This window comes from Sus scrofa, chromosome 13 (assembly GCF_000003025.6).
Source record: "Sus scrofa isolate TJ Tabasco breed Duroc chromosome 13, Sscrofa11.1, whole genome shotgun sequence".
Classification (NCBI taxonomy): domain Eukaryota; kingdom Metazoa; phylum Chordata; class Mammalia; order Artiodactyla; family Suidae; genus Sus; species Sus scrofa.
Window position 1 is genome coordinate 181,266,989 of NC_010455.5, and position 15,440 is coordinate 181,282,428.

General features: G+C 34.2%; 1 protein-coding gene across 3 annotated transcripts in view; it reads left to right on the top strand.

Moving 5' to 3' along the window:
- Nucleotides 1–15,440, top strand: part of LOC106508546 — a 593,953-nt gene that overhangs the window by 489,409 nt on the left and 89,104 nt on the right. The window lies entirely within an intron of this gene.

Consider the following 15,440-nt stretch of genomic DNA (forward strand, 5'->3'; position numbering starts at 1 on the left):
TGCAATATGTGGGTGACAGTTGAAGTGTGGAAAGAAAGGCAAGAGGCTGCCTGGAGTCATGAAAGTCCATAGGAAATAGTTGCAGTAATGCAGGTGTGGGGCAAGTGATAAGCTTTTAGCTTCAGGTGGTGCCAATTAGAATGGCATGAAAAAGGAGGCTGCCTGAGGCACTTAATTTACAATAACACTCTATATCTATATTTTAATCTTATAACTATCCTCACGTTTGGTCTGAAGATTGTTAGTTGAGCCCTGTGAGCAAAATATGTTTTTGTTAATGTGTTCCTTATCTCTTAAAGGCATTAGTAAAAATCCACATTGTCCTGTTTATACAAAGGAAGTACAACATAGTATCATGTCTCCACTAAGAGCATGTACTTTGAATTATTTTCCAATAATGGCAGTAGAATTTGCTGAACCAAATATATGCTCTCAGTCTATCCCCATTCTGAATCACCAGGGCTTTTGAGACTGTTGGCAAGGGTTAGTGACCCAATGATGGCTTGGGACTGAAGTCTGTATCTGTAGAAGGAAGTAGGCACATAATGCATACCACCCCCCAGTCGTGTGATAAATGCCACTTACTGAGCAGCCAGCCTGATTCACTGTGTGAAACACGGAGGGTAAGCTAGCTGCTGGCAAGATGGTAAACAGTTAAACCAACAGAATTCCCTCTTGAGCTCTATGTCTAAGAAAGCCTTTTTAACTTTTCACTAATTCTATAAATTATCAGAATCTAGGTTCCAAATTAAACTAATAGCATATGCAATAAAGACATAAGTTGGAGGCTTATATGAATCTTATGAATAACAAAGTATATTTTCCATTTTTAAAACAGTAATTTATACTCTGCTTGTCAATTAGCATGCCATTTAGAGGTCACTTGTGAGCTGGAGTTCAGCAATATAAGCATAAGGATTCTTTCCATAAACAGCAAAATTTTCTTTTCTGCCCACTGGAAGGATGAGGTCCATTTTGTAAATAGAGGGTAAACATTAAAAGCAGTGTTTTACTGTATCATTACTACTGGTGCTGTTTTGTTGGATTTTATTTTTATTTTTAAAATTTTTTGTTATTGAGATATAGTTGATTTGCAATGTTTTAGGTGTAAAGTGATTCAGTTATACATGTATATCTATTCTTTTTCAGATTCATTTCCATTATAGGTTATTACAAGATACTGAATATAGTTCCCTGTACTATACACTAGGTCCTTGTTGTTTATTTTATACATAGTAGTCTATATCTGTTAACCTCAAATTCCAAATTTATCCCTCCCCTCCCTTTCCCCTTTGGTAACCATAACTTTGTTCTCTATGTCTGCAAGTCTATTTCTGTTCTTTAAAGAAGTTCGTTTGTATCATTTTTTTTTTTTTTAGATTCCACATGTAAGTAATATTGTAATTTGCCTTTCCCTGGCTTATTTCACTTAGTATGATAATCTCTTGGTCAATATATTGCTGCAAGCGGCAATATTTCATTATTTTTTATGGCTGAGTAATATCCCATTGTATATGTACTACCTTTTCTTCAGCCATTTATCTGTTGCTAGACACTTAGTTTGTTTCCATACTTGGCTATTGTAAATAGTGCTACAATATACATTGGGGTGCATGTATCTTCCTTTGAATCATGCTTGTCTCTAGACGTATGCTCAGGAGTGGGATTGCTGGATCATATGGAAACTTAGTTTTTTAAGGAACCTCCTGGCTGTTCTCCACAGTGGCTGTACAAATTACATTCCCACCGACAGTGTAAGAGGCCTCCTTTTTGCCACACCCTCTCCAGTATTGACTATTTGTAGACTTTTTGATGATGGTCGCTTTGACCGGTGTGAGGTAACACCTCATTGCGTGTTTTGTTTTGTTTTATTTTGTTTTGCTTTGTTTTGTTTAGGGCTGCACCCTCTGCATATAGAAGTTCCCAGGCTAGGGGTCTAATTGGAGCTACAGCTGCGAGCCTACACCACAGCTCACAGCAATGCCAGATCCTTAGCCCACTGAGCAAGACCAGGGATCAAACCTGCAACCTCGTGGTTCCTAGTCAAATTTGTTTCTGCTCCAACATGAAGGGAACTCCTTCATTATGGTTTTGATTTGCATTTCTCTAATGATTAGCATTATTGATCATCTTTTCATGTGCCTGTTGATCATCTGTATATTTTCTTTGGAGAAATATTTATTTAGACCTTCTACCCATTTTTTGGATTTTTAAAATATATTGAGCTATATAAGCAATTGTCTGTTTTGGAAATAAATCTCTTGTCGGTAGCATCATTTGCAAAAATGCCTTCTTTTTCTTTTTTATCTTTTTGTCTTTTTTTTTTAGAGCCACACTGTGGCATATGGAGTTTCCCAGGCTAGGGATTAAATTGGAGCTGTAGCTGCTGGCCTACACCAGAGCCACAGCAATGCAGGATCCAAGCCACATCTGTGATCTACACCACAGCTCACAGCAATGCTGGATCCTCAACCCAATGAGTGAGGCCAAGAATCAAACCCTGTGCCCTCCTGGATGTTAGTTGGGTTTGCTAACTGCTGAGCCATGACAGGAACTCCAAGCCACGATGGGAACACCCACCTTCTTTTTCATAGATTAATTGACCGTAAGTATGTGGGGCTAGTTATGGGATTTCTATACTGTTCTATTGAATTATTTGTCTGTCTTCATGCCAGAACCATACAATTTTGATTACTGTAACTTTGTAGGATAGTGTGAAGACAGGGAGTGATTCCTCCAGCTCTGTTGTTCTTTCTCAAGATTATTTTGGCTAATCCAGGTATTTTGTGTTTCCATACAAATTTTAAAATTTTTTTGTTTCAGTTCTGTCAAAAATGCCATTAGTAATTTGATAAGGATTGCATTGACTCTTAGATTGCCTTGGGTTCTATGGTCATTTTAACAATATTGATTCTACCAGCCAAAGAACATGGTATATCTTTCCAGCCGTTTGTGTCATCTTCAGTTTCATTCATCAGCATCTCATAGTTTTTGGAGTAGAGTTCTTTTGATTCCTTATGTGGGTTTATTCCTAGGTTGGTTTTTTATGTAATGTTAAATAGAATTGTTTTCTCAATTTCTCTAATATTTTATTGTTAGTGTATAGAAATATAACAGATTTCTGTGTATTGTATCCTGCAATTTTACCAAATTCATAGTTTTCTGGTGACACCTTTAGAATTTTCTATGTATAGTTTCATGTCATCTGCAAACAATGAGAGTTTTACTTCTTCTTTTCCAATTCAGATTTCTTTTCCTTTTTCTTCTCTTATTACTGTGGCTAGGACTTCCAAAACTATGTTGACTATAAATGGCAAGAGTGGGTATCCTTGTCTTGTTTTTTAGAGGGAATGCTTTCAGTGTTTCACCATCAAGTATGATGTTAGGTGTGGTTTTGTCATGTATGGCCTATATTATATTGAGTTGTGTTCCCCCTATACCCACTTTCTCGATATATGATTTTAGAATTGAAACCATTCTCTATTGGCTTTCCTAAATAGCCTCTAAAATGCATAAGGGTTCATTTCAGGATGGTTTTGACATATTAGTACCTTGTGTCTTCAACCTGATCGATTCCATCTGTCCTGCTGTCTCTTTATTTTATTTTATTTTATTTTTTTTTGCCACACCTGCAGCATATGGAGGTTGCTAGGCTAGGGGTCAAATCAGAGCTGTAGCTGCTGGCCTACCCCACAGCCATAGCAAGGCCAGATCCTTAACCCACTGAGTGAGGCCAGTGATCAAACCTGCATCCTCATGGATACTAGTCAGATTTGTTTCTGCTGTCTTAACTGCTTATTTCTTCAATCAACAAATTGACAGTTAAGCAGTTCAAATAAGTTGTTTTGATAGCTTGAGACTACTTTCAATATGTATTTTTCCCTTGGACATTTGTACAGCTTTAGACCAAATCTCTGTGTATCTGTTAGTCTATTTTTGCCATTTATACCTCCCTAAAAAATGTTATTTACATAAGAGATATTCATGGATTATTATTGCTGCTATCCATAATATGATTCATGTGTATTACTATATATTATTTTACATCTCAGTCATGGAAGAATTCTAGAGATGAAAGTAAAGCATTGTGTGAATTTTATTTAATACTGCAAGTATTTTTTAAAACTTTTTGAACCTTGCATTTCCAACTTCTTTTTTAGAAAGTAATTAGTGGCCAATATTTGAAAATCTCTAGGAATTTGCATGGGCAATACAAGCCTTTCACATTTTAAAGGGGTAGGTAAAACTTCCCTTTCTGTTTTATACTTTTCTGAAGAAAAACTATAGTAGAGCTTTGGTATGATTCTGACAGGTAGCCTAATTTCCCTGGGTTCTAAAATATCTAAGAAAACTTAGGGGAGCTGGAAGAATCAATTTAAATGATATAGAAAGTTCACTATTTAGGCAAATTTATCTATTATTTTCCCATGGATATAGTGATAACTAAAACTTACTCATCAATATGGGATTGCTTACTTAAAGAAAAGAAAAGGAAAAAAAAAAGACTTTCTTGTTAACAATGAAGAGAAATTGTATGCTGTACACTAAAACTAATACAACATTGTCAGTCAACTATACCCCAATAAAATTAAATTTTAAAAATGATAAACATAAATTGTAAATAGTTTAGATGGGAACATCAACATGATAGAAGTAAAATTATTCCAGAATCATGGAGAGGGGACACATCATAAGCTTGTTATAGCATCAAAAGTAGCAAATGATGAATTAAAAAGTATATCAGCATTTAATGTGTTTTGATATTTCTGATACTAGTTCAGGAAATGAACACTATTGAGTAGACAAGTATGAAACAGTTAATGTATTGAATCAAAATGTAAAGACTGAGAATTGATTGCATGACTTGCACCATACTAAAAGGAAAAATAAGTAGAAATAAAGACTTTAAAATAGGTCTATTTTTTACAAGCCTAGCTATGCTAAATTAATACAAGTCAAGTTAGGGTAAATTCAAAACAGGGACTTGAATTTTTTACTCTAAAATATATGAGCATGAAGTTTATCTGAAAATTGCTCATGTAAATAATTTATTTCCTTAGGGAAGTTCATTAATTTTTTTTTAAAAGTCAGTGTGAGAAATGATATTTAAATTTCATGTTAGAACTTTTTGTATTATATTTCAGTTTTATTCAGAGTATAATTGAGAAAAAGAATCTTATGCCTATTTCAAGTTCCAAAAGGCACAAATATCCTCATTGTCTTATAAGCAGAGAAAAAAATAAGAAAAAGTAATTTCTGGGAGTCCATAGCACTTCTTGTTTCTGATTAACCACTTATAATATAGTGCAGGTCTTCCAAGTAGGTTGATCATTATGGAGAAACCAGTTATATACAAATACATATACATATATACACACACACACACACACACACACACACACACATACATATATTTGCTATTTGTTAGTATATTTTAACAATATAATTAATAATAAAATATATTTGCTCTTCACAAGATGAATATTCTCAGAGCACTATTAGTAATCAAGTTTTATTGAAAAAATTATTTTACCAGATTTATTTCATTTCCTGCTAGGTTTTTTTTTCAAGAAATTGTACATTTTATCATAAAGAATTGTGCCCTCAGTCTATGTATAACAGGAAGAGTGAATGCAGAAAAGAGAAATAAAATGTGGGTTGTGGGTGAATGTACTGTGGAGTATGAAAATTTAGAGAAAAGATTAGGGCTATGCTTTATAAATAAGAGAAACTGTTAGTAAAAACAGAGTAGTGATCAAAACCATGTTATAGAAGTAACTATAGAATACTGGATATCCATGGGAGAGCTTATACATACCACTGGACATTTGCATATGTGGGGGGCGGGGCTTAGGTGGTGAGGAGGAAGGCATTTGTGTATTTTTTATTTTGTATCCATTTTCTATTTGGATGCAGTTACCACAGTGGTATTAAGATTTCTGGGGGAAAAAAAAAGGACAATAAAATTTTTTCACTTTTGAAAATATATTTAATACAACACATCCAAGTTCCCAAATTTATCCTAAATACATTTTGATATGATTTGTCAAACTATAATTCTTCAAGAATTGGAATCATTTGTTGACAATAACTGCATCTGTGGTTAATTTTCTCAGTTAGTTGAATCATAGCACTAATGAGGCCAAAGCTTGGGTCTGATCCCTGTGTGGGCCTGTGAGGTTTGCTCTTGTCTTTTTTATTTTTTTTTAAATTGAAGTATAGTTAGTTTATAATGTGTTAGTTTCAAATGTACAGCAGAGTAATTTCAGATGTATGTATTACATATGTGTTCTTTTTCAGATTCTTTTCTGTTATAGGTTTTCACAAGATACTGAGCATCTTTCCCTGTACTGTACTGTAGGTCCTCATTATTTTTTACTTAGTCTATATATGGGAGTATGAATATACTAATCCCAAACTTCTAATTTATCTCCCTTCCCTTGATACCCCTTTGGTAACCATTAGTTTGTTGTCTATCTCTGTGAGTCTATTTCTGTTTTTAAATAAGTTCATTTACATATATATATATATATATATATATATGTATTTTTTTTGATTCCACATGTAAGTAATGTCATATGAGGTTTGGTCTCTTCTTGAGTCGCAGACAACATTTCAAACCAGGCCAACAAGCTCTTAGCCGCAAACCATTGACCATAAGGAAACTGGGCAAGAAAAAGTAAATCCAACAGTAGGCCTGGAAAAGATCCCCAACTATACACTGTATCTGCTTGTTACTGTTTATGAGTAATGTTCATGGGGAAGAGAAGCATCAGTTATGCACTCAGTACTGCTACAAAAGGATACACAGGTAAATTTCTGTAGCCTCAAATGACACATTAGGGAATAAATAATACTAAAAATTATCTAAAGAGACCATAGAAAATAGATCAAGGCATGACTGAAAATGGAATATATTTTAACTTGCAAGTGAAGCAAAATCTCACAGCTTGATTTTTTTTCTTTAGTAGATCGTAGGATCGTTAAGAGATCTGATAGAAACACACCCTTTGGGTTCCCTTGAATTCTGAACCAACTGTGAAATAAGACAAAGAAGGGGGAGAGAAGGCAGATGGCAGGTCAGAATAGCACATTTGTTGTGGATAAAGACTGGATTGGAGAACATCACTTAGACCTGTAGATATGCAGAGTTTTTCATAGTAACGTTAGAATCAGAAAAACTTGTTTGCCCATTCAAACTAGAAAAACCAGCTCTCCTTTGTGGGACAGGCCCCATTTTATTGCCTGAAGACTCTTTTTTTTTTTCAGGAAGGTCACCCTCAAAGAAAATATGGAAGATTTATGCAAGGATATTTTTTTCTTGCATTTATCAATCAGATCAGGTCACTGGGAAGACTGAGTGAGAGAAGGAGAGAGACAATTGTTTCATAAGGGGAAACAAACAAACAAACAAACAAACAAAAAAACGGCAGGAATGGAAAAAAATTCCTGCCACTTCCTGCCTCACCTACACAAAACCTTTTTAATTGAGTAAGTGGCCAGTGTAAAATGAAAAGCAGAAAGAGTACTTTATACTGTGTGTACATTGTGGTTAAAAAAAAAAATTCTTCTAAACATTCTGAGAATCAATGTAGCCCTGTGGTCTGGTAGTCTTTTCTGACCACGAATTTTCTGAGTCTCCCAAATTTCTGAGGGTGGATGGTTCATATGGTGTTTGCCATATCATGGTCATGAACACGAGCATAGAGTAATGCTGGATTGGAAAAAATATGTACCATGTTGGAAAAGTCATATTCAAAGCAAATGTTTTGGTTAAATCATTCATTTTACTGGTTCATTATTATTAATGATAATAATAATAATAGAATCATTATTATTCATTATTATTAATCATAAACTCAATGACACTTTATGCTAATGAAGATTTATTTTCATCCTATGAAAATAAATATTTTACTTTCTTTTTCTTTTGATTTTACTATAGTTTAGTTTGGTTTTTTTCTAGATTTAGTGATATGGTTGAAATACAGCACTGGATAAGTTTTGGGTGTGCAGCATAGTAATTTGACTAGTATATATCATGAAATGTTTATCACAATAAGTTATCATCCATTATCTCATACAGATACAAATTTTAAAAAATAGGAAAAAATTTTCATGATAAAACTCTTAGTATTTATGCTCTTAATTTTCATATATAACATATAGCAGTGTTAATTATATTTATCATGCTATACATCATATCCCTAGAACTTATTTTTCTTATAATTGGACATTTTTAACTTTTGACTACCTCATCCAATCCCGCTTTCTCTCAGACCCCTGCCTCTGGTTACCACAAGTCTGATCTCTTTTTCTATGAGTTTTTTGGTGGTGGTGGTGGTAGTGGTTTTGTTTTTGAAGTATATGACCTATAATACTATGTTAGTTCATATTACCCAACATTAGTGATTTTGTATTTCTTCATGTCAAAATGATCACCAGGCTAAATCTAGTCACACAATATGTCACCGTACAAAGATTCTGCATAGTTATTGACCCTATTCCCCACAGTATATATTTCAGACCTGTGACTCATTTCTTTTGTAACTGAAAGTTTGTACCTCTCAGTCTACCTCATCTATTTCTTTGCTACCCCTACCTCCCTCCCCTCTGACAATTGCCTGTGTGTTCTCTGCATTTGTAACTCTGTTTCTGTTCTGTTCATTTATTTTGTTTTTTAGATTCCACATATAAGTGAATCATACAGTATTTGTCAGAAAGTATATCTTTTAGATACTATTTGTCATATTCCTTCTTGAGGATTCACAATACCACAATGCATTTCAGCTGTTTAATGTTTGACTTTATTGCAGTGTTTCCCATACTTTTGATAAGAAACATCATTATAACTGGTGTTTGGTAAATTTAAGATGGGAAAACACTCATCAAAATTATGCTATAATGAAATTCTTTGTAGTAAGATTTGATAGTGTCTAGTTTATTAGGAACAATGAAAAGAGAGGTTATCCTCAAATTATGTTCTTTAAAAACTGCATGTCGTACCAGTGGGGTGAACATTTTTGATGTTGAAGGAATATGCTTCTTTGCATTTATACTGTTAACATCTATAGAGAAAGATTCTATGAATATTTTTGCATTGTAATTGTTACTTTGAGCATGAATGACTATAGATATACTAATGATTTTTGTAAAGCAGACTCCACATTTGTTCCTTTTTTTCAGACTATTACTTTGGTCAATGAAAATATTCAGTTTCAACTTTCACATAAAACTGCATTTCTTTTTTCCAAGGAGAAAAATCTACCTTGGAGAATTAACTTGGTTAGACTGGTGAGAATGACTCAATATTCATTAATTTGACAAATATTTGAAGCACCTTTTTTTTTGTGCTCAGTACTCTTCAAACACAAGTGATACAGTAGTCAAAGAAAAAGGCAAATATCCCTGCCCTCGTGGAGTTTATAGCCTAATGGGAGAATCCACCCCTCTGCTTCTCAAATAAATAAACCTAACTCCTCCTTCACTTCTCAAATACTTAGATATAAATACTTCTTCAAATTTAAATTTAAAATGTCATTATAAAGTTAAGAGCTCCCAAATGGGTTTGTAAGCCCAGTAAATAATAAAGAGATAGGAAGATTTGGGTTATTTAAACACACTTGATGCCTCCTTTTCCAGAGAGGCAAAAGATTGTAAGATTATACCAGTACAAAACTTCCTGTGTATTTTAGAACCTGCAGAAAGTTCTTATGAAACAAGTGATTCAACACTATTCTGTTGACCCCTCTTGGAACATTTTTCTCTTCTGTTTTCTTCCTGATCTCAAGAAAACTTACAATAATTTACACATCTTTGTCACCTTCCCTGCCAAATTTATCTTCAGTGTATGACTAAATATAACTGAATGTTAAAACAATAGACTAAATTAACTTTATTAATTTCATGATTCAAACACTGTAATTTCTATGCTAGTCATAATACTTTAATGCAAGTGGCAAACAAGAGGTTTTTGATAACTATTAGGTGTAAACTTTAACTTTCTGTCTAAACTCTACTTTTTCAAAATTATCTTGAATTAATATAGATTAGAACAGAAAATACCTTAGTCACCTATTAAAGAAAAATTTGATAAGAAACATTAAGTTCTTAATTTTACATAACAATACTAAGTTGTAATTATTCTCTAAATATATGCAATGCACTATATTAGGATAACTTTTTTTATGGATTTCTCTGGATTTCTAATTTACCTTAAATGAAACTGTACCACAGATTATTGAATATTAAAAAATGAAAAACACTATATATTTTAAGTAAATAAAATTTTATTTAATTATAATAAAGTGGATATTTTGTTTGAAAATCTTTTAGAGTACTGCATATTATTTGTCATTTACAAAAAAGTTAAACCTTAGTTTATATGCAAATATTAATTAGATTTAACTCTAAATCTCAAGTTTCCATTTAAGGTGGCGTTTTTATGGAGTTTTCTGAAATCTAAAATTCACAATCATTTAAGATGATAAAATCCTTTTTAAATATACATGCAGTCCTATTATTATTCTTTATAAATTTAATTTGATCTTTGTAGATGTTGCTAACAAATTGATTTGTGTATTTGAAATTAATACATTTTAATTGTGAAGATTCAAAATTGTATAGAAACATTTATAAGAAAATACTTTTTAAATGTAGCCCTTTTGTAGATGAAAATAGTCATAAAAAACATCTCTCAGTGTGTTTATTGTGTTAATAAAACTGGATGACAGGAGTTTCCTTCGTGGCTCACAAGAAGCGAATCTTACTAGTATCCAAGGGGATGCAAGCTCTGTCTTGCTCAGTGGTTTGGGGATCCTGAGTTGCCAGGAGCTATGCTCTAGGTCACAGACACAGCTCTGGTCTGGCATTGCTGTGGCTGTGGCGTAGGCCTGCAGCTACAGCACTGATTCGACCCCTAGCCTGGTAACCTCTATATGCCTCAGGTACAGTCCTAAAAAGCACACACTCAAAAAATTGGATGATGGTATAATTCAGCTTGAATTCTCACCCATTCACTTTTTCAGAAGTTATGACAAGACAGAGCTCTAAATGTTCCTCCCTCATGTTCTTTGCGTAAAGCAAACAGCCCAGATGGTTAGAATTCACTAAACCAAAAACAATTTGCTTTTCATTGTTTTCAGTTAATTTTATCCCACTCTCAAAAAATAACAACTACAACAAAACCTCAAATCTAATGGTCTGAACAAGACTAAAAAATATTCAATACAACTTTACTGAAAAAATAATTTTATATTCTATGCCTCCTCCCATATCCATTACCCCCACGATGGGCAGAGAGGATAGAGAGAGGGGAGAAAAAAGAGAGAGAGATGGAGACAGAGACAGAGAGAAAGACAGGGAGGAACAGCAAGAAATAAATACAACAATCTAAAAGATTTGCTTTTTACAAAATCAGTGTGATTAGTGGGAAAACAAACAAACAAAACAAAACAGTAGGCCTGGATTAGAATCAGATAACCTGGGTTGCTGGATTTTATATCCTGGATATATTACTTTAAGTAAGTGTTTTAACAACTCTGACTTCAGTTCATCAGTTTGTAGATGAGAGTAATAATACCTGCCCTGCTTAATTTAATTTAATTTAATTTAATTTTATTTTATTTTATTTTATTTTATTTTATTTTATTTGTCTTTTTAGGGCCACACCCACAGCATATAGAAGTTCCCAGGCTAGGGGTCAACTGGAGCTGTAGCTGCCAGCCTACACCACAGCCATAGCAATGCAGGATCTGAGCCGCATCTGCCACCTACACCACAGCTCATGGCAATGCTGGATCCTTAACCCAATGAATGAGGCCAGGGATCAAACCCACGTCCTGATGGATACAATTTGGGTTCATTATCCCCTGAGCTATGACGAGAACTCTTGCCTTGCTTAATTTTTAAAGATGTGATGATTACCATAATATAGCATCATATAAATATATAATAGTGTTAGGAAGCATTGATATTTTTATAAGAAATGCTGAGAAAATTTGCTAGATAGCTTCTTGTTATTATTTTCAATTGGGCGTAAAGTTCTGAGGTTTAAAAATGACTACAATAGCTAACATTATTTAATGCTTATTATGTATAAATATGTTCTAACCCCTTTGGGTGAATTTATTTCTTTAATACTTTCAACATCCTAATGGAGTAATTATTATCTTTATTCCTATCTCAAAGGAGAGGAAAGTGAACATAGCTTGATTAAATAACTTTTTCCAGGGTCGGAACACCCAAAGGGCCTCAGATTATCTGGTCTACCCTGTCTCAACAGGGCAGTATTCTCTGTATGATTCCTCTGCATGATTTTCCAGTCTCGGCTGAAACATCTGAGTGAGCAAATGAGAGGGGCAGGTAGAGGTGTTCACTGTGGTAGGTTCAGTTCCTGACATAGTAACTTGCCAGCCTTTAAAAAGCATTTCCTTGAATTAAATTAACACTTATTCCCCTATTAGTAATAAACATAAATATCTAGAACTGTAGAAAGAAAACTGTAATTCCCTACTCCTATTAAAAGAAGGGAATTTCAATAATCACTTGGACAAATTATAGTGAGGTGGGGAAGAAGGGTCAAGTTCTAAAGTTCTTCAGTATCATGATAGGACCTTATAAATGCATTCCTAAGATGCTCGTTATTATGTATATGGGAAAGACATTTTGTCATAAACCTTTTGAAATGAAACATATTGACCGTGCTTGCTCAACATATGTAGGAAATTCTTACATACACACATGCACATGTTAACATTTCAGAAGCTCAGACTGAATAGTTAAACAGATCCGTTCTCCACACCCTGGAAATATATCTCCTAGGAACCACCATTAACAAATTCAAATTAACTGCAGTTAAACACTGTGATCATCATGGTATTGTTTATGAAGTGAATAAAGCCAATGAAATTAAATAGTCCACTCTGACCCCACCTCTGAGTACAGTCTAAACTATGTTTTCTAAAGCAACTTTCATTTCAAATTGTTAGATTATTTTTAACCCAAGTATATATCCAGCATATCTAAATGTTATTTTAGTTTTGATCTATTTTTTCTCTTTTCTATATTAAAATAACAAATATATGCTTCTTTTCTTTAAAATCAGAAACATTGTAATGTAAAGAATAGTTTTAATGATTTAACTGTAAGTAAATGGAACTAAACACACACAGAGATTTTTCTCCTCTTTTCATATAATTTCCTATTTTCAAGTAAAGAAACATACATTTAGACAGGTAACACATAGAGTTTGTTAGAAATCAATTTCAAAGTTATTTTGAAAATAGCCAAGGAGTTCCCGTCATGGCTCAGTGGTTAACGAATCCAACTAGGAACCATGAGGTTGTGGGTTCGATCCCTGCTCTTGCTCAGTGGGTTAAGGATCTGGCATTGCCGTGAGCTGTGATGTAAGTCACAGAAGTGGCTCGGATCCCACGTTGCTGTGGCTCTGATGTAGGCCAGTGGCTACAGCTCCAGTTAGACCCTAGCCTTGGAACCTCCATATGCCGCAGGAGCAGCCCTAGAAAAGGCAAAAAGGCAAAAAGACAAAAATACAAAAAAAAAAGAAAAGAAAAGAAAATAGTCAAGATATATGACCTACCTTGTAGCACACATGAACTATTTAATACCACAAATTATGCAACTAACAATGATTTTATTCATGTGCATGCTTTACACCTAAACTTTTTCTTTTCTATATTAGGTGCAGAATTGGATAATAATGCCTGTGGATTAAAATAGATATTGTACCAAATACTAACTCTTTTGGTGCATTCTAGTTATCATCTCACTGAATGCCAGACAAAACCTTGCAACATACATCCCTTCAAGTGTATGATTTTTGAAATATTTTAAGCACAGAATTAATTTTGGAATGTGTTACATGTTCTTACTGTCCATATTTTTACTTAATCATAAGCATCTAGGTGCATATAAAGCTCTTCTAGATTTGTTTTCATCCCTTCTCACCCAACCCTCTTTTTACACCTTTTCTCATGGTCCATTTTTAAAGGTACATATGACTTAACTGTTACAACCTACCTGTTGGAAGAAAAATCATGTGGTCTTATATGGAGGAACTTTTTGACATGCTCTATTATTTCCATAAGATTTTAAGATTTTTGAAAGCATAGGACTATTTCTTGCATAGCAGCTTGCACATATGCATCACTTATTATTTATTAAACATTAAAGGAATGATGGCAATTTTGACACTATACTTTGATTATGCTTTTATTTTGGCCACAACAGATTAAATTCAGTAAATAAAGAGTTGGCATTGGAGTGCCCATCGTGGCGCATCGGAAACAAATCCAACTAGGAACCATAAGTTACGTGTTCAATCCCTCGCCTTGCTCAGTGGTTAAGGATCCGGCGTTGCCATGAGCTGTGATGTAGGTCTCAGACGTGGCTTGGATCAGGTGTTGCTGTGGCTCTGACATAGGCTGGCGGCTACAGTTTGGACCCCTAGCCTGGGAACCTCCACATGCCTTGAGTGCAGCCCTAAAAAGACAGAAGACAAAAAGAAAAAAAATAGGAGTTGGCATAGATTCTGACCAGTACAGGATTGGTGTCCCTACAAGGAAAGAAAAGCAAATGAAATTGTTGGAACTCAAGTTATATATATTTATATACACATTATTATACATTATACTCATATATATATATATACACATATAAATATAAAAGTGTACAGTTTAGAGATAAACAACCAAATCATATATTTGAAAAACTGTATTAAAAAAAAATGTATTGACCTTACAGTAAGTATAACAGGCTACCTAGACACCGAATGTCATGGCCAGTTCAAGGAACACATCTTTTTTTTTTTTTTCTTTTTTAATAGATTTTATTTTTTAGAGCAGTTTTAGGTTTATAGCAAAATGGAGAGGAAGGAGAGTGTGGACATTTCCTTCCTGACCCCCACCCCCACACAGGCATAGCCTCCTCCGTTACCAACATCTCCCATGAGAGGGGTACAATTGCTCCAATTGATAAACCTACTTTAATACATCATTATTACCTAAAGTCCATGAAATTTACATTAGGATTCACTCTTTTTTTTTTGCCATTTCTTGGGCTGCTCTTGTGGCATATGGAGGTTCCCAGGCTATGGGTTGAATAGGAGCCATAGCCGCTAGCATACACCACAGCCACAGCAACACAGGATCCGAGCCGCATCTGCAACCTATACCACAGCTCATGGCAATGCTGGATCCTTAACCTACTGAGCAAGGCCAGGGATCAAACCCGCAACCTCATGGTTCCTAGTCGGATTCGTTAACCGCTGTGCCATGATGGGAACTCCCAGGATTCGCTCTTGATGTCCACTCGATGTGTTTGGACACATGTATGACATATGTCACCATTCTAGTGATATATGTCTGAATGAGTAGTTACACCGGCCTGAAAATCCTCTGCGACTTGCCTAATCATTCCTT